Source organism: Amblyraja radiata, chromosome 1, assembly GCF_010909765.2.
Source record: "Amblyraja radiata isolate CabotCenter1 chromosome 1, sAmbRad1.1.pri, whole genome shotgun sequence".
Lineage (NCBI taxonomy): Eukaryota > Metazoa > Chordata > Chondrichthyes > Rajiformes > Rajidae > Amblyraja > Amblyraja radiata.
In genome coordinates, this window is record NC_045956.1 from 41,926,748 (window position 1) to 41,951,383 (window position 24,636).

Consider the following 24,636-nt stretch of genomic DNA (forward strand, 5'->3'; position numbering starts at 1 on the left):
CACCCAGCCACAGGACATAATGAAATGAAGTCATAAAGATGTTAAAGATTTAATGTAATAAAATGTTGGACTCAAGCAGGGAATGATTTTTGGCAAGGTTTAGCAACTAATGTATTAGTTAAATATAATTAATTTAATTGCATTGCGTTACGCATGCTATGATAGCATAGATATTCTCTCTTGGAGCATTTGCCTTTTGAGAAAAATATATTATCTCAAATCTTAGCTCTGCTTTTAAGGCACAGGTAATATGGCAAAGGGAAGCCACTATCAGCTGAAAAATCCATGGTTGTTCTTGCTTGCTTCACTGGAGCTGGGTCCAGCCAAAGCATAGATTGTCTCATGCAACTGTTTGAGCACAGTGGCACAGGTCGTAGAGCTGCTGCCTCACAATGTCAGAGGCTGAGGTTCAATCCTGCCTTGAATGCTCTCTGGGTGGAGTTTGCTACATCATCCTGTGACCATGTGAGTTTCCACCACATACACCAGGTTCCTTAAACATCCTAATAACATGTGGCTGTGTAGGTTAATTTGTCTCTGTAAATTGTCCCTAGTGTGAAGGGAATGGATGCAAAATTGGAGTAACAGAAATAGTCTTGTGTGAATGGATGGTCAATGGTCAACATGGACTCGCTGGACCAAAGGGTCTATTTCCAGGCTGCATCGTTCAATCAGAAAAGCAAATTGGGGACTTACTCCAGCATACACCGTGGTTTAATTATTTATTTTTAACGGTGTAGGTATTGCTGGCAATGCCACCAGTTATTCCCCATCTCCCTTACTGGGGTGTTTATAATATATATATATATATATACATATACTAGACCAAGTGGGACCCGTTGGGTCCCAGCATCACACGGGAGGGCTAGTCACACAACGCAATATACCACCTTTCCACCAATTTTAATATTACAGGACAGTGGGGGGGGGGGGGGGGCTATCTGTTGCACTAGTATGGGTGTTGTGAGTCAAAGGGACTGGTTTCCAGAGGGCTAGTATGGACATTGTGGGTCAATTGGATTCTTGGGCCGGCAGCTCAGTCACTCAGGCCAGGCAATACAGTCACCCGGACCTGGCAGTCTGGCAGCAGAGAAACTGCCAGGAATTCTGCCCAAAACAGGTGACAGACTCTGTGATAGAGAAGGGGGAGAGGATGGACTGAATGGCTTATTGGGCTCACTTACAGCTGGTGGGCTGGCAGTTCACTTACTCACGGCTGGTGGGCTGGCAGTGCAGTCACTCATGGCTGGTGGGCTGGTAGTTCAGTCACTTACAGCTGGTGGGCTGGCAGTTCACTTAGTCACGGCTGGTGGACTGGCAGTTCAGTCACTTACAGCTGGTGGGCTGGCAGTTCACTTACTCACGGCTGGTGGGCTGGCAGTGCAGTCACTCACGGCTGGTGGGTTGGTAGTTCAGTCACTCACAGCTGATGGGCTGGCAGTATCCTTAAAAAATTCGCAAACCATACGTGGGTTTTGAATTACATTTTATCCTATTGAAAAGTGTTTAAGGACAAGGGTGTGTCAGGACATTTTATTATTTGCCAAAATATACATCTCAATACCATAATGATCGAAAAGTTACTTTTCCACACACCACTCGTAGGTCCAGAGATTTTTTTAATGATAAATTTAGCTTCAGAAGCGTTTTCTTTTTGCATGTAAAAACCCACTTCAGAACCATGGGCGATTTTGAAATTTTACAGCCATTTATCACTTCTGACACTTTTTAGATACCAAAGGAATCAAGAAAAAACACAAATAATGCCTTACTGTTAATGAAATGCAGTGAGCAAACGCGATAATTCCCAATATTTTCAATCTCGATATCCGCACGGCCAATGTTCGCCAAGCACTTTAGCTGTTGTTGACCCTTCAGCTCTCGCTTCTCTTAACCTTCATTTTTCTTCATTTTGGAATTCTGAAGTAGAATAGATGTCTCACGCAAGCCAACAAACACATTATCTGAAAGCCCTTTAAAAGCCAAGTCAATTTGGCAAACACTTTGCAAGCAATGAACACATTTTCTGAAGAGCCTTTAAAACCCAAGCCAACTTGGCAAACACGTTGCAAGCAACACACATTTTCTGAAGAGCCTTTAAAAGCCAAGACAATTTTGCAAAAACTTTACAACCACATTGAGGGGACTCACCGTGGAATAGATGTGCGTTCAGTGTTATTTGCAGCTCAGAGAGCCGTGACCTTCTCGCTTCCTCCATCTCACAGAGACTGAGTGAGGCACGACACTTCCGGGTTTTATAGTCCCACCGCCTGCCGCCAGCGGGGGCAGCAGAGAGAATGGCGATTAAAAAGAAAAAACATTAACAATTCTCTGATTTTACATCGATGGGAAAAATCCTCTGGTCCAGTCTGGCGGAGGTGGACTCTGAGCGAGGTGGCCAAAAATGACGGCCGTAAGTCACGGCGTTCTCTCGGAAATTACGAAACAGGAAGTCGAAAGCGATCAAGTTCTTAGTTTTAGTATATACTAGACTAAGTGGGACCCGTTGGGTCCCATGTTCACACGGGAGGGCTGGACCCCCGACGCAATATTCCACCTCTCCAACAATTCCAATATTGGTGGCCAGTGGGGGGGGCTTTCTGGAGTGCTGATATGGGTTCTTGGGGTGGCAGCTCAGTCCCTCAAGCCTGATCTGCTGGCAGCGCACTTACGGCTGGTGGGCTGGCAGTTGAATCATGACTATTCCTTGAAATTCCATTTCAAGCAGAGTGCAAGTCCACCAAATTCAAATCCATGTTCCTACAATTTCAAGCAGGGTGCAAGTCCACCAAATTCAAATCCATGTTCCTACCATTTCAAGCAGGGTTCAAGACCACCAAATTCAAGTGCAGTTTCTTACCACTATGAGCAGGGTGCAAGGCCACCGAAGTCAAGTGCAGTTTCCAACCACTTCAAGCAGGGTGCAAGGCCACCGAATATAAGTGCAGATTCACACCACTTTCAGCAGTGTGCAAGGCCACCAAATTCAGTGCAGTTTTATTCCACTTCAAGCAGGGTCCAAGGCCACCAAATTCAAATGCAGATTCATACCATTTCATGCAGGGTGAAACCACCATAAAACCACACAAAACACCATACTCACAGTTCAGTAGACAATCAGTGTGTTCAGTTGATTCACAGCTCAGACAGAGTCATGACCTCTCCCTCCCCCATCATGCAGAGACTGAGCCACAACCATACTTCCGGGTTTTATAACCCCTCCCACTGCCACCGGAAAAGGTGTGGCTTTCAGGGCGTGATTTACAGCAGAGAGATTCTCAACATTTTCTAAACACTAATAACACTTTTATTTTTCATTGATGGGAAGAATTTTCTGCACCTGCTCAGCGGAGTGAGTAAGATGGCCAAAAATCACAGCCGTAAGTGTAGCGGTTATCTAAAATCAATATACAGTGCAAACAGGAAGTGCATTTGCAGTAGTGCCTTTTAACTTCAAGCCAAAGCACCCAAGCCGCCATTTGCAGTAAGTAGTGCCTTTCAACCTCAAGCCAAAGCACCCAAGCCACCATTTGCAGCAAGTAGTTCCTTTCAACTTTAAACCAAAGCTCCCAAGCCACCATTTGCAGTAAGTAGTGACTTTCAACTTCAAGCCAAAGCACCCAAGCCACAAATTTGCAGTAAGTAGTGCCTTTCAACTTCAAGCCAAAGCACCCAAGCCACCATTTGCAGTAAGTAGTGCCTTTCAACTACATGCCACCATTTGCAGTAAGTAGTGCCTTTCAACCTCAAGCCAAAGCACCCAAGCCACCATTTGCAGCAAGTTGTTCCTTTCAACTTTAAACCAAAGCACCCAAGCCACCAATTGCAGTAAGAAGTGCATTTCAACTTCAAGCAAAGCACCCAAGCCATCATTTGCAGTAAGTAATGCCTTTCAACATCAAGCCAAAGCACCCAAGCCAACATTTGCAGTAAGTAGTGCCTTTCAACTTCAAGCCAAAGCACCCAAGCCACCAATTGCAGCAAGTAGTGCCTTTCAACTTCAAGCAAAGCACCCAAACAACCATTTGCAGGCAGTGCCTTTTTACTTCAAACAAACCATATTTTCATTTTCAAACCACATTAAGGGTACTCAGTTGTGTAGTAATTTGTTCAGTGTTATTCAGAGCTCAGAGAGATGTGACCCTTGGCTTCACCCATCTTGCAGAGACTTTGAGGCAGACCACTTCCTGGTTTTATAGTCCCTCCTGCTCCCTCCAGCAGGGGCAGCAGAGAGAATGGTGATTTGTTTTAAACTTCAAGCCAAAGCATCCAAGCCACAATTTGCAGTAAGTAGTGCCTTTTGAATTTTAAACCAAAACTCCCAAGCCACCATTTGCTGTAAATAGTGCATTTCAACTCATGCAACCATTTGCAGTAAGTAGTGCCTTTCAACTCCATGCCACCATTTGCAGTAAGTAGTGCCTTTCAACTTCAAGCCAAGCACCCAAGCCACCATTTGCAGTAAGAAGTGCCTTTCATCTTCAAGCCAAATCACCCAAGCCATCATTTGCAGTAAGTAGTGCCTTTCAACTTCAAGCAAAGCACCCAAGCCACCATTTGCAGCAAGTAGTGCCTTTCAACTTCAAGCAAAGCACCCAAGCCACCATTTGCAGTAAGTAGTGATGTTCAACTTCAAGCCAAAGCACCCGCCACCATGTGCAGTAAGTAATGCCTTTCAACCTCAAGCCAAAGCACCCAAGCCACCATTTGCAGTAAGTAGTGCCTTTCAACTTCAAGCCAAAGCACCCAATGTAACGGGTATAGCTTGGACCCAATAGCAGCACAGAATCAGGCAGGTATAGTTGGTAACGAACTTTATTACGATACTGTAACACAGAGTAGTAACACAGGAATGGGTACACCGTACTCACACAGAGGCTCAGGATTGAGCGAGGGTTCCGAAGAGGGGCAGGCAGGAGACGTAGTCGGGGTAGCGGAAGGTCCGGTCACCAGGAGATCCAACACACGATGCAAACAAACCAGCGAGGGACAGACGAAAGGAGAGTCGAAGCCAGGCGGGAAATCGCTGGAGAGTCTTGCATGAAAGCTGAGAACAATCTGGCACTGTGTGAACGGTGAGGAGAGTCTATATACCGGGTTAATTGGTGATCAGAGGCAACTGAGTGCAACAGGTGAGGAGAGTTGGGCTGATGAGAGGGGAGTGGCAGGCAGGCCACTCCCAAGGCCAAGGAGGGACCGGTGGAAAAGTACTGGGAAGTGAAGTGGATGAGAAGAGGGCAGACTGTGACCGAACCCCACCCTCAAGGGACGGCTCCTGACGTCCCAAAACAAAAAAAAAAAACAATAAAGAAAATAAACCCAATCCCATTCAGAGTTGGGTGGGAGGAGGGGGACCGGAGGAGGGCTAATATTCGTCCGAGACATCCATGTCCGCTTCCTCCTCCATAGCATCAGAGGAAAGCTCAGTCTCATCATCACTGGGCGCCTCAGACGGAAGAGGGGACAGAGTCTCAGGGTCGGCAACCCCTCTAGGAGTGGCGGACTTGGACGGCTGGTCGGGATGACGCCGGTGAAACTCCCTGATGAGGGAGGCGTCCAGGATGTGTCGAGCAGGAACCCAGGACCTCTCCTCTGGACTGTAACCCTCCCAATCGACCAGGTATTGGAGACCCCTTCCGCGACGGCGGGAGCGCAGGAGGCGGTGCACCGTAAAGGCGGGGCCTCCGTCGATGAGGTGGAGGAGGAGGGACTGCGGGGACCAGGGAGCTCCCCGGACTGGCTTTACTCTGGACACGTGGAACGTAGGATGGACCCGCATGGAACGAGGCAACTTGAGCCTCACAGCCGCTGGGTTGATGACCTTCTGGATCTCAAAGGGACCGATGAACTTGGATGCCAACTTCTTGGACTCCACCCTCAAGCGAAGGTCCCGGGTCGACAGCCACACCTTCTGGCCCGCAAGGCAGGTGGGGGCCTGGGTGCGGTGACGGTTGGCAGCCGTGGCGTAACGGTCCACGGAGCGGAGAAGAGCCGCCCTGGGTTGGGTCCACGTCCTGCAGCAGCGACGAATGAAGGCCCGGACGGACGGGCAGGAAACCTCTTTCTCCAGCGCCGGGAACAGTGGAGGCTGGAACCCGTAGGCACACTGGAAAGGGGAGATCCCAGTGGCCGAGCATGTCAGGGTGTTGTGGGCGTACTCCACCCACAACAACTGCTGGGACTAGGAGGAGGGATGCTTGGACACCATACACCGCAGCGCCGTCTCCATCTCCTGATTCTTCCTTTCAGTTTGGCCATTGGAATGGGGAAGAAATCCAGACGTCAGACTCACGGTGGCCCCCACAAGCGTGCAGAACTCCCTCCAGAACAGAGGCAAACTGGGGTCCCCGGTCGGAGACCACATCGACGGGGAGACCATGGAGCCTGAAGACGTGGAGTAACATGAGCTCGGCAGTTTCCTTGGCTGACGGAAGCGTGGGCAGGGGCACGAAGTGAGCCATCTTGCTAAATCTATCGACCACGGTCAGGATGGTGGTGTGACCACGGGATGGGGTCAGGCCGGTAACGAAGTCCAGGGAGATGTGGGACCATGGTCGATGGGGTACAGGCAGTGGAAGCAGATGACCCGCAGGAGCTTGGTGTGAGACCTTGTGCTGGTTGCAAACGGGACAGGCGTTGACAAACTCCCGAGTGTCCTTCTCCAGCGATGCCCACCAGAACCTCCGTAGCACCATCTCCTTGGTCCGCTGAATGCCGGGATGACAGGTGAGTCGAGAGCTGTGGGCCCACTGAAGGACGTCGGACCGCAGGGCAGAAACCACAAACAGGCAATCAGGAGGGCATGCGCTGGGTCCCGGCTGGTTCTCCAAGGCCGCCTTGACCCTCTCCTCCACTTCCCAGGTGAGGGAGGCATCCCTGTGCGAGGACAGGAGGATGGTGTTGGGGCCAGAGGCAGGCTCCTCCTTCGCCAAGAACTGTCGAGAGAGGGCATCGGGCTTCACGTTGCGGGACCCAGGTCGGTAGGAGAGGGAGAAGTTGAAGTGGGTGAGGAAGAGAGACCAGCGGGCCTGACGAGAGTTGAGCCTCTTGGCTGACTGGAGGTATTCAAGGTTCTTGTGGTCAGTCCAAACCAAGAAAGGCTGCTCGGTTCCCTCCAGCCAGTGACGCCATTCCTCCAACGCCAACTTGACCGCCAACAGTTCTCGGTTGCCAATGTCATAATTCCTCTCAGCAGGGGTCAGGCATCGGGAGAAGAAGGCGCATGGATGGAGCTTCTGGTCCCCGGCAGCACGCTGGGACAGAACAGCTCCCGCCCCCACGTCGGAGGCGTCCACCTCCACCACGAACTGTCTCTCTGAGTCCGGAACTTGGAGGATGGGGGCCGATGTAAACCGTGTCTTGAGTGTCCGAAAAGCTTCGTCGGCCGCGGCAGACCACCGAAACGGAACCTTGGAGGAGGTGAGTGCCGTGAGGGGTGCGGCCACAGTACTGTAGCCACGGATGAACCGTCGGTAAAAATTGGCGAACCCCAGGAACTTTGGAGCTGCTTGCGGGAGTCAGGAACAGGCCAGGTGGTGACAGCAGAGACCTTGGCGGGATCCATCTTGATGTTCCCTTGGCCAACGATGTATCCTAGGAAGGAGACTGACGGGGAGTGAAACTCGCACTTCTCAGCTTTAATGAAGAGCGAGTTCTCCAGGAGCCGATGTAGAACTGCCTGGACGTGGTGTACGTGTTCCTCCTAGGTCCGTGAAAAGATGAGGATGTCATCAATATAGACGAACACGTACTTGTTCAACATGTCTCTGAGAACGTCATTGACCAAAACCTGGAAGACGGCCGGGGCGTTGGTGAGGCCAAAGGGCATCACTAGGTATTCATAATGTCCCGTGGGAGTGTTGAAGGTGGCCTTCCACTCATCTCCCTCTTTGATGCGGACCAAGTGGTAGGCGTTCCGTAGTTCCAACTTGGAAAAGATGGTGGCCCCCTCCAGGAGCTCGAAAGCAGAGGAGATGAGTGGGAGAGGGTAGCGATTCTTCACCGTGATGCCGTTGAGCCCCCGGTAATCTATGCAGGGACGCAGAGATTTGTCCTTCTTCTCCACGAAGAAGAACCCAGTCCCAGCAGGAGACGAGGAGGGACGGCTGAGACCAGCAGCCAAGGAGTCGTTTATGTATTTCTCCATGGCGCCTCTCTCAGGGGCGGACAGGGAGTAAAGGCGACCCCTAGGAGGAGCGGAACCAGGCAGGAGGTCTATGGCGCAGTCATAGGGCCGATGAGGAGGAAGGGAGGTGGCCCTAGACGTGCTAAAAACCTCCCCAAAGTCATGGTACTCAGCTGGGACCCCCGTCAGATCTGGAGCAGTACTGGAGCAGGTGGCCGGTTGAGGAGCTGAGGCTTGCTTCAGGCACACTTGGTGGCAGGAAGGGCTCCAACCCAAGATGACCCCCGTCCTCCAGTCGGTGTTGGGGTTGTGTCGCCGAAGCCAGGAGTAACCCAGGATGAGGGGAAGACTGGGAGACTGCAGGATGTGGAACTGGATGGTCTCATGGTGATTACCAGACAGGAGCATGCGCACTGGGACCGTCTGGTGAGAAACAGTCCCCAGGAGATGGCCGTCGAGGGCGTTGGCGGGAACAGGTTCAGGCAGGGGAACACAACTGATGCCAAGCTGGCGGGCTAGTTCCTTGTCCATAAGATTAATGCCACAACCAGAGTCTATGAAGGTGGCGAGGGTGTGAGAACCATCAGACAACAGCAGACGGGCATGACAAAGAGGGCGTCGGGCAGAGGAAAGTTCAGAGGTTCGACTCACCAGTAATTCCTCCGCAACTGGTGTGTCTGGCCTTTTATTGGACACTTGGAGATGTAATGACCCGCCAGGCCACAGTAGAGACAGAGGTTCCCCCGATGCCGACGTTCCCGTTCCTCGGGGGTGAGACTGGTGCGACCCACCTGCATGGGTTCGGGTTGCATCCACGGTTGCCCCGACGAGGGTAGTCCAGTCTCCGGAGGAAAACGAGCTTGGGTGGATAGCTGGCAGTCAGCCTGTCGCTGTCGTCCCTCCCGACGTCTCGCCAGGATGCGTCGGTCCAGACGGGTCGTTAGCTCGATAAGCCCATCCAGAGAAGAAGGAAGGTCGTGGGACACCTTGATATAGTCATTCAAGCCCAGCAAGAAAGCGTCACACTGGGCCGGGGCGTTGCAATCACTCTGACGGGCCCTGGTGTGAAAGTTGATTGCGAAGTCTGCGACGCTCTAGTTCCCCTGGCTCAATCCCAGCAGACCTCCCGCAGCGTCCGGACCCATCGAAACCTCACCGAACACCTTGCGAAGCTCCGCGGCGAAGGCCTGGAAAGAGGAGCAAGCCGGCGTGCGTCGCACCCATTCAGCCGTTCCCCACAGCCGAGCTCTGCCAGTCAGGTGATTAATGGTAAACGCCACTCTCGCCGCTTCCTGGGCGAAGGTGTAGGGCTGTAGGGCGAAGAGAATGGAACAGTTCGTGATGAATGGGTTGCAGCCCTCCGGGTCTCCAGCGTAGCGCTCCGGGGTTCCCACCCAGGGCTCAGGTGATGGTCCTGGCGGACCGGGAGCTGGTGCTGTCGGAGCCGGAGGCGAAGCATGGGGTGTAGCCTGGTCGAGGGTGGTCGTCAGCTGTTGGACTGGGTGGCTAGTGCAACCAATGCTTGCTCCTGGTTTGACACAGCCTGTCGAACCTCGGAGTTGGAGGCAGTGAGCATAGCTTCGTGCTGCAGGAGCGTGTGCTCAATCCTCTCGAAGCGGTTTGACGGAGACGCTGTGTGCGCTGAGTCCATTGTTGGCCAGATTGTACTGTAACGGGTATAGCTTGGACCCAATAGCAGCACAGAATCAGGCAGGTATAGTTGGTAACAAACTTTATTACGATACTGTAACACAGAGTAGTAACACAGGAATGGGTACACCGTACTCACACAGAGGCTCAGGATTGAGCGAGGGTTCGGAAGAGGGGTAGGCAGGAGACGTAGTCGGGGTAGCGGAAGGTCTGGTCATCAGGAGATCCAACACACGATGCAAACAAACCAGCAAGGGACAGACGAAAGGAGAGTCGAAGCCAAGCAGGAAGTCGGGAAATCGCTGGAGAGTTTTGCATGAAACCTGAGAACAATCTGGCACTGTGTGAACGGTGAGGAGAGTCTATATACCGGGTTAATTGGTGATCAGAGGCAACCGAGTGCAACAGGTGAGGAGAGTTGGGCTGATGAGAGGGGAGTGGCAGGCAGGCAGGTGAGGAGAAGGAGGGACCGGTGGAAAAGTACTGGGAGGTGAAGTGGATGAGAATGAGGAGAGGGCAGACTATGACACCCAAGCCACCATGTGCAGTAAGTAGTGCCTTTCAACTTCAAGCAAAACATCCAAGCCACCCTTTGCAGTAAGTAGTGCCTTTCAACTTCAAGCCAAAGCTCCCAAGCCACCATTTTCTGTAAGTAGTGCCTTTCAACTTCAAGCCAAAGCTCCCAAGCCACCATTTGCAGTAAGTAGTGCCTTTCAACTTCAAGCAAAGCACCCAAGCCACCATTTGCAGTAAGTAATGCCTTTCAACTTCAAGCCAAAGCGCCCAAACAACCATTGTTGAGAGGGGAGTGGCAGGCAGGCAGGTGAGGAGAAGGAGGGACCGGTGGAAAAGTACTGGGAGGTGAAGTGGATGAGAATGAGGAGACGGCAGACTATGACAGGAAGTTGAAAGCCGGAAGATCCACCTCTTAAATAAAAAATTTCTGGCCTACCTTAATTCCACCAAGGACCTTAAATTATCCCGACTCCAGGCCGCTCCCGACGCCTACACTCCGCGACTCGACCGCCCGCAGACTCCGGGCCCCAACCCTGGCCCGCATCGCCTGCCCGAGTCCCGCGACGCCATCTTGGCCTCGAGGAGCGACTTCCATACTCACCGGGACGCCGCCTTCACCGACCTCTACATCGATGCCGCCGCCGACCCTCACCTGCCGACCGATGACGCCCAGCCTCGCAGCTTCAACGGTAACTTGGACTCGCTCCCCCTCGCCGATTCCTCCGACATCGCCACCCGACCCCAACTACCCGCCAACGCCGCCGGACCAGGGCTATCTCAACATGGCTGCCGCTACGCACCCGATTCATCTCGCCGCCGACCCGCCGACCATCCGCCCACCGGGACCACCCACGCATCGCCCGCGGACCCCGACTCAACCACCACTGGACTCCGACCATCGGGTCCGGTGACCCGCGCCGCTGGACTCCGACCATCGGGTCCGTTGACCCGCGCCACTCCACCCCCCTCCAGCAACCCACAGCCGTCGCCTTACCTGGAGACTGGACTCTGCACTGGGCCTGCAGCCTTCACGCTGCTTACTCCCACTCTCCTCGATTTAATTCCACCGGGTCCTAGCGCCCGTCTGCCCAGCCGTGCTAACCTCAGTGGCTGCTCCACTGACCCTCCCCCATCCCCCCCCAACCATGTCACACCCGCTCTTCCCCACCCACCTTACAGCCCTCTCTCCCCCCCACCCCCTGACCACCCACCACCCCTCCAACACCCACAACCCCGTACCCAGTCTACCCACCTGCCTTCCTCTGGCCCCAACTCCCACCCCTGCCGGGTGTTCACCATCCCCCCCGACCTCCCCCTCTCCCCCACCCAACGGTCTGTCCTCAGCAGAGGTCTCACCTTTGTCCCCCTCCGTCCCCATCTCAATGAGTTCCGCGCCCACCATGACTTGGAGAGCTTCTACCGTCGTCTCCGCCTCACAGCGCACTTCCATGGGAAGGAGTCCTCGCCCCCTAATGATGACCCCTTTTCCCGTCTCCAACGCACCCCCTCCTCGTGGAACCCCCCTCAGAAAGTCCCGGCTCTGGAACTCTTCATTCAGAACTGCCGCCGCTACGTCAACCGCCTCAACTTCTCCACTCCCCTGTCTCACTCCAATCTTTCCCCCTCTGAACGCACTGCCATCGAATCTCTCCGCAAAAACCCAGACTGGGTCATCAAACCAGCCGACAAGGGAGGTGCCGTGGTAGTCTGGCGCGTCGATCTCTACAAAGCTGAGGCCACGCGCCAACTCTCGGACACCTCCTCCTACTTACCCTTGGACCATGACCCCACTGACGAGCACCAGGCCACCATTTCTAGCACCATCACCGACTTCATCAATTCCCACGCCCTACCTGACCAAGCCTCCAAACTCATCGTTCCCCAGCCCCGCACGGCCCGTTTTTACCTTCTCCCCAAAATCCACAAACCCGGCTCTCCCGGCAGACCCATTGTCTCTGCGTGTTCGTGCCCCACCGAACTCATCTCCACATACCTTGACTCCATCCTATCCCCCTTGGTCAAATCCCTCCCCACCTTTGTTCTAGACACCTCAGACACTCTCCGCCGCCTCCACGCATTCCACTCTCTGGGCCCTCACCCCCTCATCTTCACCATGGATGTCCGGTCACTCTACACCTCCATCCCCCACCAGGATGGCCTCAAAGCCCTCCGGTTCTTCCTCGACCAGAGGAGCAACCTTTACCCAGCCACTGACACTCTCCTTCGCTTAGCGGAGTTGGTCCTCACCCTCAATAACTTTACATTTGACTCCTCCCATTTCCTCCAAACACAAGGCGTAGCTATGGGCACACGCATGGGCCCCAGCTACGCCTGCCTCTTTGTCGGGTACGTTGAACAATCCTTGTTCGATGCGTACCAGGGCCCCATCCCCGACCTCTACCTCCGCTACATTGACGACTGCTTTGGTGCCACCTCCTGCACCCACACACAACTGACTGACTTCATCCACTTCACCACCAACTTCCATCCGGCACTCCAATACACCTGGACGATTTCCGACACTTCCCTACCATTCCTTGACCTCACCATCTCCATCGCAGGGGACAGACTCCTGACCGACATACATTATAAACCCACTGACTCACATGGCTATCTGGACTACACGTCTTCCCACCCTGCCCCCTGTAAAGACTCCATCCCCTACTCCCAATTCCTCCGCCTACGCCGCATCTGTTCCCAGGATGAGACATTTCATACCAGGGCATCGGAAATGTCCTCGTTCTTCAGGGAACGGGGATTCCCCTCCGCCACCATAGATGAGGCTCACACCAGGGTCTCATCCATACCCCGCAACACTGCTCTCTCTCCCCATCCCCGCACACGCAACAAGGGCAGAGTCCCTCTGGTCCTCACCTTTCACCCCACCAGCCGGCAAATACAACACATAATCGTCCGCCATTTCCGCCACCTCCAACGTGACCCCACCACTCGCCACATCTTCCCATCTCCCCCCATGTCTGCCTTCCGCAAAGACCGCTCCCTCCGCAACTCCCTCGTCAATTCTTCCCTTCCCTCCCCCCCCACCCCCTCCCCGGGCACTTTCCGTTGCAACCGCAAGAAATGCAACACCTGTCCCTTCACCTCCCCCCTCGACTCCATTCAAGGTCCCAAGCAGTCGTTCCAGGTGCGACAAAGGTTCACCTGTATCTCCTCCAACCTCATCTACTGCATCCGCTGCTCTAGATGTCAGCTAATTTACATCGGTGAGACCAAGCGTAGGTTGGGCGACCGTTTCGCCGAACACCTCCGCTCAGTCCGCCTTAACCTACATGACCTCCCGGTGGCTCAGCACTTCAACTCCCCCTCCCATTCCCAATCCGACCTCTCTGTCCTGGGTCTCCTCCACTGCCAGAGTGAGCAACAGCGGAAATTGGAGGAACAGCACCTCATATTCCGTCTGGGGTCTTTGCGCCCTTATGGCATCAACATTGAATTCCCCCAATTTGGCTAGCCTGTGCTGTCCCCTCCCCTTCCTTCACCCTCTAGCTGTCTCCTCCCACCCTCCCATCCGCCCGCCCTCGGGCTCCTCCTCCTCCTCCCTTTTTCCTTCTTTCTTTCCCCACCCCCCATCAGTCTGAAGAAGGGTTTCGGCCCGAAACGTCGCCTATTTCCTTCGCTCCATAGATGCTGCTGCACCCGCTGAGTTCCTCCAGCAATTTTGTGTACCACCCAAACAACCATTTGCAGGCAGTGCCTATTTACTTCAAACAAACCATATTTTCATTTTCAAACCACATTAAGGGTACTCACAGTTGTGTAGTCATTTGTTCAGTGTTATTCAGAGCACAGAGAGACGTGACCCTTGGCTTCATCCATCTTGCAGGGACTTTGAGGCACACCACTTCCTGGTTTTATTGGCCCTCCCCCTCCCTCCAGCAGGGGCAGCAGAGAGAATGGTGATTTTTTTAAACTTCAAGCCAAAGCTCCCAAGCCACAATTTGCAGTAAGTAGTGCCTTTTGAATTTTAAACCAAAACTCCCAAGCCACCATTTGCTGTAAATAGTGCATTTCAACTTCTAGGCAAAGCACCCAAGCGACCATTTGCAGTAAGTAGTGCCTTTCAACTTCATGCCACCATTTGCAGTAAGTAGTGCCTTTCAACTTCAAGCCAAAGCACCCAAGCCACCATTTGCAGCAAGTAGTACCTTTCACCTTCAAGCAAAGCACCCAAGCCACCATTTGCAGTAAGTAGTGCCTTTCAACCTCAAGCCAAAGCACCCAAGTTACCATTTGCAGCAAGTAGTGCCTTTCAACTTCAAGCAAAGCACCCAAGCCACCATTTGCAGTAAGTAGTGACGTTCAACTTCAAGCCAAAGCACCCAAGCCACCATTTGCAGTAAGTAGTGCCTTTCAACTTCAAGCCAAAGCATCCAAGCCACCATGAGCAGTAAGTAGTGACGTTCAACTTCAAGCCAAAGCACCCAAGCCACCATTTGCAGTAAGTAGTGCCTTTCAACGTCAAGCCAAAGCTCCCAGGCCACCATATTGCAGTAAGAAGTGCCTTTCATCTTCAAGCCAAAACCCCCAAGCCACCATTTGCAGTAAGTAGTGCCTTTCAACTTCAAGCCAAAGCTCCCAAGCCACCATTTGCGGTAAGTAGTGCCTTTCAACTGCATGCCACAATTTGCAGTAAGTAGTGCCTTTCAACTTCATGCCACCATTTGCAGTAAGTAGTGCCTTTCATCTTCAAGCCAAATCACCCAAGCCATCATTTGCAGTAAGTAGTGCCTTTCAACTTCAAGCCAAAGCACCCAAACCACCATTTGCAGTGTGGTACCTTTCAACTTCAAGCAAAGCACCCAAGCCACCATTTGCAGCAAGTAGTGCCTTTCAACTTCAAGCAAAGCACCCGAGCCACCATTTGCAGTAAGTAGTGACGTTCAACTTCAAGCCAAAGCACCCAAGCCACCATTTGCAGTAAGTAGTGCCTTTCAACTTCGAGCCAAAGCATCCAAGCCACCATGAGCAGTAAGTGGTGCCTTTCAACTTCAAGCAAACACCCAAGCCACCATTTGCAGTAAGTAGTGCCTTTCAACTTCAAGCCAAAGCTCCCAAGCCACCATTTGCAGTAAGTAGTTCCTTTCAACTTCAAGCCAAAGCACCCAAGCCACCATTTGCAGTAAGTAGTGCCTTTCAACGTCATACCACCGTTTGCAGTAAGTAATGCCTTTCAACTTCAAGCCAAAGCATCCAAACAACCATTTGCAGGCAGTGCCTTTTTACTTCAAACAAACCATATTTTCATTTTCAAACCACATTAAGGGTACTCACAGTTGTATAGACATGTGTTCAGTGTTATTCAGAGACCAGAGTGACGTGACCCTTGGCTTCATCCATCTTGCAGACAGTGAGTGAGGCACACCACTTCCTGGTTTTATAGTCCCTCCCCCTCCCTCCAGCAGGTGCAGCAGAGAGAATGGTGATTTTTTTAAACTTCAAGCCAAAGCTCCCAAGCCACCATTTGCAGTAAGTAGTGCATTTTGAACTTTAAACCAAAGCTCCCAAGCCACCATTTGCAGTAAGTAGTGCCTTTCAACTCCATGCCACCATTTGCAGTAAGTAGTGCCTTTCAACTTCAAGCCAAAGCACCCACGCCACCATTTGCAGTAAGTAGTGCCTTTCAACATCATGCCACCATTTGCAGTAAGTAGTGCCTTTCAACTTCAAGCAAAAGCACCCAAGCCACCATTTGCAGTAAGTAGTGCCTTTCAACTTCAAGCAAAGCACCCAAGCCACCATTTGCAGTAAGTAGTGCCTTTCAACCTCAAGCCAAAGTACCCAAGCCACCATTTGCAGTAAGTTGTGCCTTTCAACTTCAAGCAAAGCACCCAAGCCACCATTTGCAATAAGTAGTGACGTTCAACTTCAAGCCAAAGCTCCCAAGCCACCATGTGCAGTAAGTAGTGCCTTTCAACTTCAAGCCAAAGCTCCCAAGCCACCATTTGCAGTAAGTAGTGCCTTTCAACTTCAAGCCAAAGCATCCAAACAACCATTTTCAGCAGTACCTTTTTACTTCAAACAAACCATATTTTCACTTTCAAACCACATTAAGGGTACTCACAGTTGTGTGACATTTGTTCAGTGTTATTCAGAGCTCAGAGTGATGTGACCCTTGGCTTCATTCATCTTGCAGAGATTGAGTGAGGCACACCACTTCCTGGTTTTATAGTCCCACCCACTCCCTCCAGCAGGTGCAGCAGAGAGAATGGTGATTTTTTTATACTTCAAGCCAAAGCTCCCAAGTCACCATTTGCAGTAAGTAGTGCATCTTGAACTTTAAACCAAAGCTCCCAAGCCACCATTTGCAGTAAATAATGCATTTCAACTTCAAGCCAAAGCACCCAAGCCACCATTTGCAGTAAGTAGTGCCTTTCAACTTCATCCACCATTTGCAGTAAGTAGTGCCTTTCAACTTCAAGTCAAAGCATCCAAACAACCATTTGCAGGCAGTGCCTTTTTACTTCAAACAAACCATATTTTCATTTTCAAACCAAATTAAGGGTACTCACAGTTGTGTAGACATTTGTTCAGTGTTATTCAGAGCTCAGAGAGACGTGACCCTTGGCTTCAACCATCTTGCAGAGAGTGAGTGAGGCACACCACTTCCTGGTTTTATAGTCCCTCCCCCTCCCTCCAGCAGGGGCAGCAGAGAGAATGATGAATTAAAAAAAAACATTAATATCTCTCTGATTTTTCATCGATGGGAAAAATCCTCAACACCCGTAAGGCGGAGGGGGGCTCTGGGCGAGGTGGCCAAAAATGACGGCCGTAGGTGGTGGCGATCTGTCAGAAATCGCAGCACAGTAGGCCAAAAGCGGTCAAGATCAGAGATTTAGTTTTATATATATATATATATATATATATATATATATATATATAGGCCCCGTAACTGAGGAAGATTGTATAGGCACTGGAGAGGGTCCAGAAGAGGCTTTTGAGAATGGTCTCAGGTATGAGTGGGTCAACATATGATGAGCATTTAACGGTGCTGGGCTTCTACTCACTGGAGTTTAGAAGGATAGGGGGGGACCTTATTGAACCTTATTGAATAGTGATAGGCCTGGATAGAATGGATGTTTCCACTAGTGAGAGAGTCTAGGACCAAAGGTCATATCTTCTGAATAAAAGTATATTCCTTCAGGAAGGAGATGCGGAGCAATTTATTTAGTCAGAGCATTGTGAATCTGTGCAATTCATTGCCACAGAAATCTGTGGAGGCCAAGCCAATGGATATTTTAAAGGCAGAGATAGATTATTGATTAAGAGGTAACAATGGTTATGGATAGAAGGCAAGAGAATGGGGTTGAGAGGGAAGGATAGATCAGCCATGATTGAATGGCGTAGTAGTAAATGAGCTGAGTGGTCTATTTATGTTCCTATCAAAATAAATATATATATATATATAATATAATATAGACATCTATTACCAACCAACTGACTCCCGCAACTATCTCGACTGCTCTTCTTCCCACCCTGATTCCTGCAAAGACTATTCCCTATTCCCAATTCCTCCATTTACGCCGCATCTGGCCCAAGATGAGTTGTTTCATACCAGGACATCTGAGATGTCCTCATTCTTTAGGGTATGGAAGGTCCCCTCTCCCACCAGAGATGAGGCCCTCACTCATGTCTCCTTGGTACCCTGTAGCTCCGTCCTTGCTCCCCCTCCCCCAGTTGCAACAGAGACAGAGTCCCACTGGTCGTAACCTTTCACCCCATTAGCTGTCGCATACAACGCATAATCCTCCGACATTTTTGCCACCTCCAACGGGATCCCAACACTAGTCAAATCTTCCCAACTCCACTCCTTTCCTCCTTCCGCAGAGACTGTTCCTTCTGCAACTCCCTGATTAACTCATCCCATCCCTCTTAAACCACATCCTCTCCAGGTACCTTCCTCTGCAACCGCAGGAGATGCAACACCTGTCCCTATATCACCTTCCTCGACTGTCCAGGGAACCCAACAGTCCTGTGTTTAAGAAGGACCTGCAGATGCGGGAAAATCGAAGGTACACAAAAATGCTGGAGAAACTCAGTGGGTGCAGCAGCATCTATGGAGCGAAGGAAATAGGCAAGGTTTCGGGCCGAAACCCTTCTTCAGACTGCTTTCAGAAAGAAACCAACAGTCCTTTTAGGTTAGGCAGAGGCTCACTTGCACATTCTCCAAACTCATATACTTTATCTGTTGTTCAAGATGTGGACTCTTATACATCGGCGAGCCCAAACGTAGACTGGGCATCGCTGAGCATCTTTGCTCAGTCCGCCTGAACCAACCTGATATCCCGGTTGCTAAACACTTGAATTCTCCTTCCCACTCCCACACTTAACTTTCTCTCCTCGATATCCTCCATTGTCAGAGTGAAGGGGCTGTCCCACTATGGCGACCTAATCCACGAGTTCAGAAGAGTGCCTTCGACCTTCAAGCTCGAGGGCACTCGCCTGGAAAACCTCAAGCTGGATCGACCATCAACAATGAAACCACGAGCTGGATCGACCGACCGCACACACACACACACAAACACATCGCAAAGGCGGGGGCCAAGGAAAGCGGGGTAGCCCTGTCTGAAATTCACACCCGCGATGAAGAGGAAGGTAAAAGATGGCTTGAACAGTGTACGGACCTTCCTTTAGAGAGTGCGGAGGGGGGGGGGGGGAGAAAAGGGGAGAGAAGAGGAGAGGAGGAGAGAGAAGGGAAGAGAAGGAGAGGGAAGGGGAGAGATGTGGAGAGAAGTGGAGATAATTTTGCTGGCCCTCCCCTCCGCTCTGGACCACTTGGACAACAAAAACTCATATGGCATCGATTACAGCTCGGCATTTAACACAATCATCCCCTCCAAGCTGGTTACCAAACTCGCACATCTGGGTCTCTGCACATCCCTCTGCAATTGGATCCTCGACTTCCTCATTCACAGACCACAGTCTGTTCGTATTGGTGGAAATGTGTCAGCCCCGATAACAATCAGTACGGGAGCACCTCAAGGCTGCGTGCTCAGCCCCCTGCTGTACTCACGCTATACTCATGACTGCGTAGCCAGTCACAGTGCGAACTCCATCATCAAGTTCGCTGATGACACCACTGTTGTGGGACGTATCACTGATGGGGATGAGTCAGAGTATAGAAGAGAGATCGAGCAACTGTCCATATGGTGCCAGCGCAATAACCTGGCCCTCAACACCAGCAAAACCAAGGAACTGATTGTGGATTTTGGAAGGAGTAGGAGGGGGACCCACAGCCCCATTTATATCAACGGGTCGATGGTTGAAAGGGTCAAGAGCTTCAAATTCCTGGGCGTGCAAATCTCTGAAGATCTTTCCTGGTCCGAGAACACTAATGCAATTATCAAGAAAGCTCATCAGCGCCTCTACTTCCTGAAAAGATTACGGAGAGTCGGTTTGTCAAGGAAGACTCTCTCTAACTTCTACAGGTGCACAGTAGAGAGCATGCTGACCGGTTGCAACGTGGCTTGGTTCGGCAATTTGAACGCCCTGGAGAGCAATATACTGCCCAGTCCATCATCGGCTCTGACCTTCCTTCCATAGAGGGGATTTATTGCAGTCGCTGCCTCAAAAAGGCTGGCAGTATCATCAAAGACCCACACCATCCTGGCCACACACTCATCTCCCTGCTACCTTCAGGTAGAAGGTACAGGAGCCTGAAGACTGCAACAACCAGATTCAGGAATAGCAACTTCCCCACAGCCATCAGGCTATTAAACCTGGCTCGGACAAAACTCTGATTATTAATAACCCATTTTCTGTTATTTGCACTTTATCAGTTTATTTATTCATGTGTGTATATATTTATATTATGGTATATGGACACACTTATCTGTTTTTTAGTAAATGCCTACTATGTTCTGTGTGCTGAAGCAAAGCAAGAATTTCATTGTCCTATACAGGGACACATGACAATAAACTCATTTGAACTTGAACTTGAGAAGGGGAGAGAAGGGGAGAGAAGGAGAGAGAATGGGAGAGAATGGGAGAGAAGGGGAGAGAAGGGAGAGAAGGGGGGGAGTAGGAGAGGAGACTTTTAATAAGTCAGACAACGTTTAATAAAGTTTAGCAGGCATTTTACTTACCGGTCGGTTTTCCTTGATCCTGAAAACTCCAATGAGCCAATTAAAATGCCAGGTCAACGAAGGAGATTGCCTATGGCTGCCCTCGACTGCCTGTAACTACATAGCGACTCCACTTCCCTGCACTACATGTTAAAAAGAACCATGCCGACCAATTTTTTCTCGCGGAACCCTTTTCAACACGCTGAACATTTTTCTGCGGAAACTTCCATCAAGCATGAAGGAGAGTTCCATTGACCTCATAGGACCTCCAAGGACCACGTGTCGACCATGCTGCGAGTTAGAGTCGAGAGCAAACTCTTCTAAACTCGCAGACTAGGTCGCCGCAGTGGGACAGCCCCTTGAGGCTAAACTCAAATTGCAGGAAAAGCATCTCATTGGCAGCTTACACCTTAATTGTATGAATATTGATTCCTCTAACTTCAGGTAACACCGGCATTCCCTCTCTTTCTATCCCCCCCCCCACCCAAGTTGCAACAGCTTCTCGTTTTCACCCAACAAACCGCTAGCAATGGCCTGTTTCTTTTATCATCGTTACTTTTTTGCATATCCTTCATTCATTGTTCTTTATCACTCTACATCATTGTCTATATCTCTCATTTCCCTTTTCCCTAACTAGTCTGAAGAAGGGACTCAACCTAAAATGTCACACATTCCTCCTCTCCAGAGATGCCTGTTCCTGCTGAGTTACTCCAGCTTTTTGTGTCTATCTGTGTGTGAATGTGTGTGAATGTGTGTGAGTGATTGGTGGTGATCGGAGGGGCCGTAGGCGCAGATTGGCAGCCACACTTCCGTCAGTCTGCCCCAGGGCAGCTGTGGCTACAGAAGTAGCTTACCACCACCGAGTGTGACTGAGGAGTGAATGAATAATGCGATGTAAAGCTCCTTGAGTATTAGAAAGGCGCTATATAAATCCCATCCATTATTATTATTATTATTATTATTATTATTATTATTATTATTATTATTATTATTATTATTATTATTATTATTATTATTATTATTATTATTATTATTATTATTATTATTATTATTATCTTCGGTTTAAACTGGCATCTGCTGTTCCTTGAATAGATATATAGTAAATTCCAGACAATTCATGAAGAGCTTTTGAAAAAATTGCATATGGCTCATTTAAACTCCTTCTCTTGTTTGTGATGTTGCTGCAAGCAAGATTTTCATTGTATCCATACCTCAAACTAATTATGCGTATGGCAATAATCTCAACTTGACTTCTATTGCATACTTAATGGACATGAAGGCACCTCTGACAATAGTCCACCCTCCACTGCTCAGAAAATGTGTGTGTGTGTGTGTGTGTGTGTGTGTGTGTAAGGCTGTTCAGTTCTCCTGTTAGGATATTGCTGCAGAGGAACCACAATCAAAGCTTGCTTCCACTGTTGCCAGTTCCCTTGTTTTGAACCAGAATAGTGAGCAACACAGTTTTAACCACAGGTATGTGCCATACATCCTAACTATCATATTGGGTCTGGACACGGCATTAAAATAGATATGTTGCAGCTCACTCTCTGGATTTGAAACTATCTTTTACTTTTATCACTAAAACCCATTTTAGAACTGGATTAACTTCAGCGAAGCTCTTAGCATAAATGGGAAGACATTAGTAGGCTTTCCAGATGTAGCAGCACTGGTTATGCTTGGCTTCTATTCTACTCAAATGAGCATGCAGTCAAGAACATGGTGCTATGAATCACTACAAAAACATGATTGAATGTTGGCAAGCTAAACATTATTCTTTTCATGAATTTTTGCATTGCTACCTTGAGACAAGGCCCTCGCAATGAATTGTTTGCTGCCAGGTACTGATTATTTGCAGTTCACCTCACAGTCAGCAAGTGCTTGCCGAAAACAATAGCGGAGTCAATTCATCCCAGTTAATTTAATTTACAATTCAACATCTAGAGAAGGCTTCAATTTCATTCAAATTCTACAGGTTTGCTCTATTATAATTTTTCTTTTTTAAAAGGAATTAGACCAAGTGCAGACCCGTTGGGTGGGGGGGTAGAGAGGGAGGGCAGAGAAAGAAGGGGGGGACAGGGAGAGGGAGGTTGAGAGGGAGGGGGGGAGAGAGAGGGAGGGAGAGAGGGAGGGGAGAGAGAGGGAGGGAGGGGGGAAGAGGGAGGGAGGGAGGGGGAGGGGGGGAGGGGGACGGAGGAGGGAGGGGGTGAGAGGGAGGGGAGAGATGGCGGGGGAGGTACAGGGAGGATGGGGCAGGGGGACAGAGAGGGGGGGGACAGAGTGGGGGGGACAGGGAGGGGGGAACAGGGAGGGTGGAGAGAGAGGAGAGGTGGGGAGAGAGAGATAGAGAGGAGGGGGTAGAGAGGAGGGGGGAGAGAGAGGGGGAGAGGTTCACAAGGTTTTTATCAGACTTGCAAGAGGCGCGACTGGCAGCACGTTGGGTTTGCAGTGGGAAGGAGGTAGGGAGGGAGAGGAGAGGGAGGGAGGGAGGGGAGAGGGAAGGAGGATGGGGCAAAGAGAGGGAGAGGGCGGACGTGAACTCGGTGAGCATGCGACTCTGACGGGGCCGACCTCGGGCGGTATGGAGAGCTTCAGCAGCTCTCGCATGACGATTCTTCGTGTCCCTGCGATCAACGGAGGAATTTCAGGTTTCCCAGAGGGAATAATGCCCCGCATTAAAATAACTGCCGCTGCCATGTTGAAGCTGGTGACCGGCTGTGACCCCCCTGATCTACAGAGCAGAACGAGGGGGTTGGCGTGTGCAGGCGGGCGGACGTGGGAGCCCAACTTCGGGAGGCGTGGCGCGAGTGTACTTGTGCTGTGCGCGTGGCTTTAATCCACAGGGGCGGGAGGTGCGGCGCCTGGAGGCAGGTGGGCCTGGATTGGTCGTCATGTGGACATTGTGACGTCAGCAGCTGCTGAGCTCCGAACGCCGTTTAGATTTTAAAAATTGAGTTTTGTGATTCAATTTTATTCAAAATCTGGGGAAATAATTGACCAAGGAGTGGATTTCTGAACTAATAAATAAATTCCCTACCAAAATGGAAAAGATCTCCGCGATTTTGCGTCTGGTTTTCGAGGAAATACGTTTCACATGCAAAACCACACACACACACACACACACACACAGAGTTTTAAAAGTATACTAGACCAAGTGCAAGAGGGGAGAGGGGGAGGAGTAAAGGGGAGAGATTGGGGAGGGAGAGGAGAGCGGGGTGGGGGAGAGGGAGGAGGAGGAGAGTGGGGAGTGGGAGGTGGGCGGGGAGGGCAGGAAGTAGGGGAGAGAGGTAGGGGCGTGGGAGAGGGGGGGTGTTAGAGGTGGAAAGAGGGGATGCGGGGAAGGGGAGAGGGGTAGGTGGAGTGGTGTAAGTGGGAGCGAGGGGTAGGGGAAGGGGGTGGTGGGTGAGAGGGAGGGAGGGGGGGCGGGAGGGTGGGGGAGGGAGGAAGAGGGGTGGGGGAAGGGGGGAGATAAGTGGAAGAGTGGGGAAGGAGGGGTAGGGGGAGTGGTGTAAGAGGAACAGAGGGGTAGGGGGAAAGGGATGGGGGAGAGAGGGAAGGGGGTGGGGGTTAATAAGTGGAAGAATGGGGAGAGGTGTACGCGGGACAGGGGTAGGGGGAAGGGGTGGGGGGAGAGGGGGATGGGAGGGGGAGAGAAAGGGGTGGGGGAGGGAGAGGGATGGGTAGAGGGGGAAGAGTGTGGATGGAGGGGGAAGAGCGGGGAGGGGGAAGGGTGAGAGAGGGAGGGGGAGGGGGTAGGGGGAGTGGTGGAAAAGGGAGAGAGGGGTAGGGGAAGGGGGTGTGGGGAGAGAGGGGGAAGGGAGGGGGAGAGAGAGAGGGGTAGGGGAGGGAGAAGGATGGGTAAAGGGGGAATAGTGTGGATGGAGGGGGAAGAGCGGGGAGGGGGAAGGGTGTGGCGGAGAGAGGGAAGGGGGTGGGCGAGGGAAGGGGTGTAGGGGAGGGGGTGGGGGAAGGGGGTGGGGGAGGGAAGGGGGGAGAGGGAAGGGGGTGGGGGGAGGGATGGGGTGGGAGGAGGAGGGGGTGGAGAGGGGGAGGGATAAGGAGAGGGAGATGGAGAGGGGGAGGAGAGAGGGGTGGGGAGGGGGAGGAGAGAGGGATGGGGAGGGGGAGAGAGGTGTGGGGGAGGGGGGGAGGGATGGGGAAGAGAGGGGAGGAGGGAGATGCGGTAGGGAGGGAGGGGGAAGTGTGTGGAGGGAGGGGGTGGGGGGAGAGGGGAAATAGTGGGGAGGGAGAGTGGAAGGGGGCGGG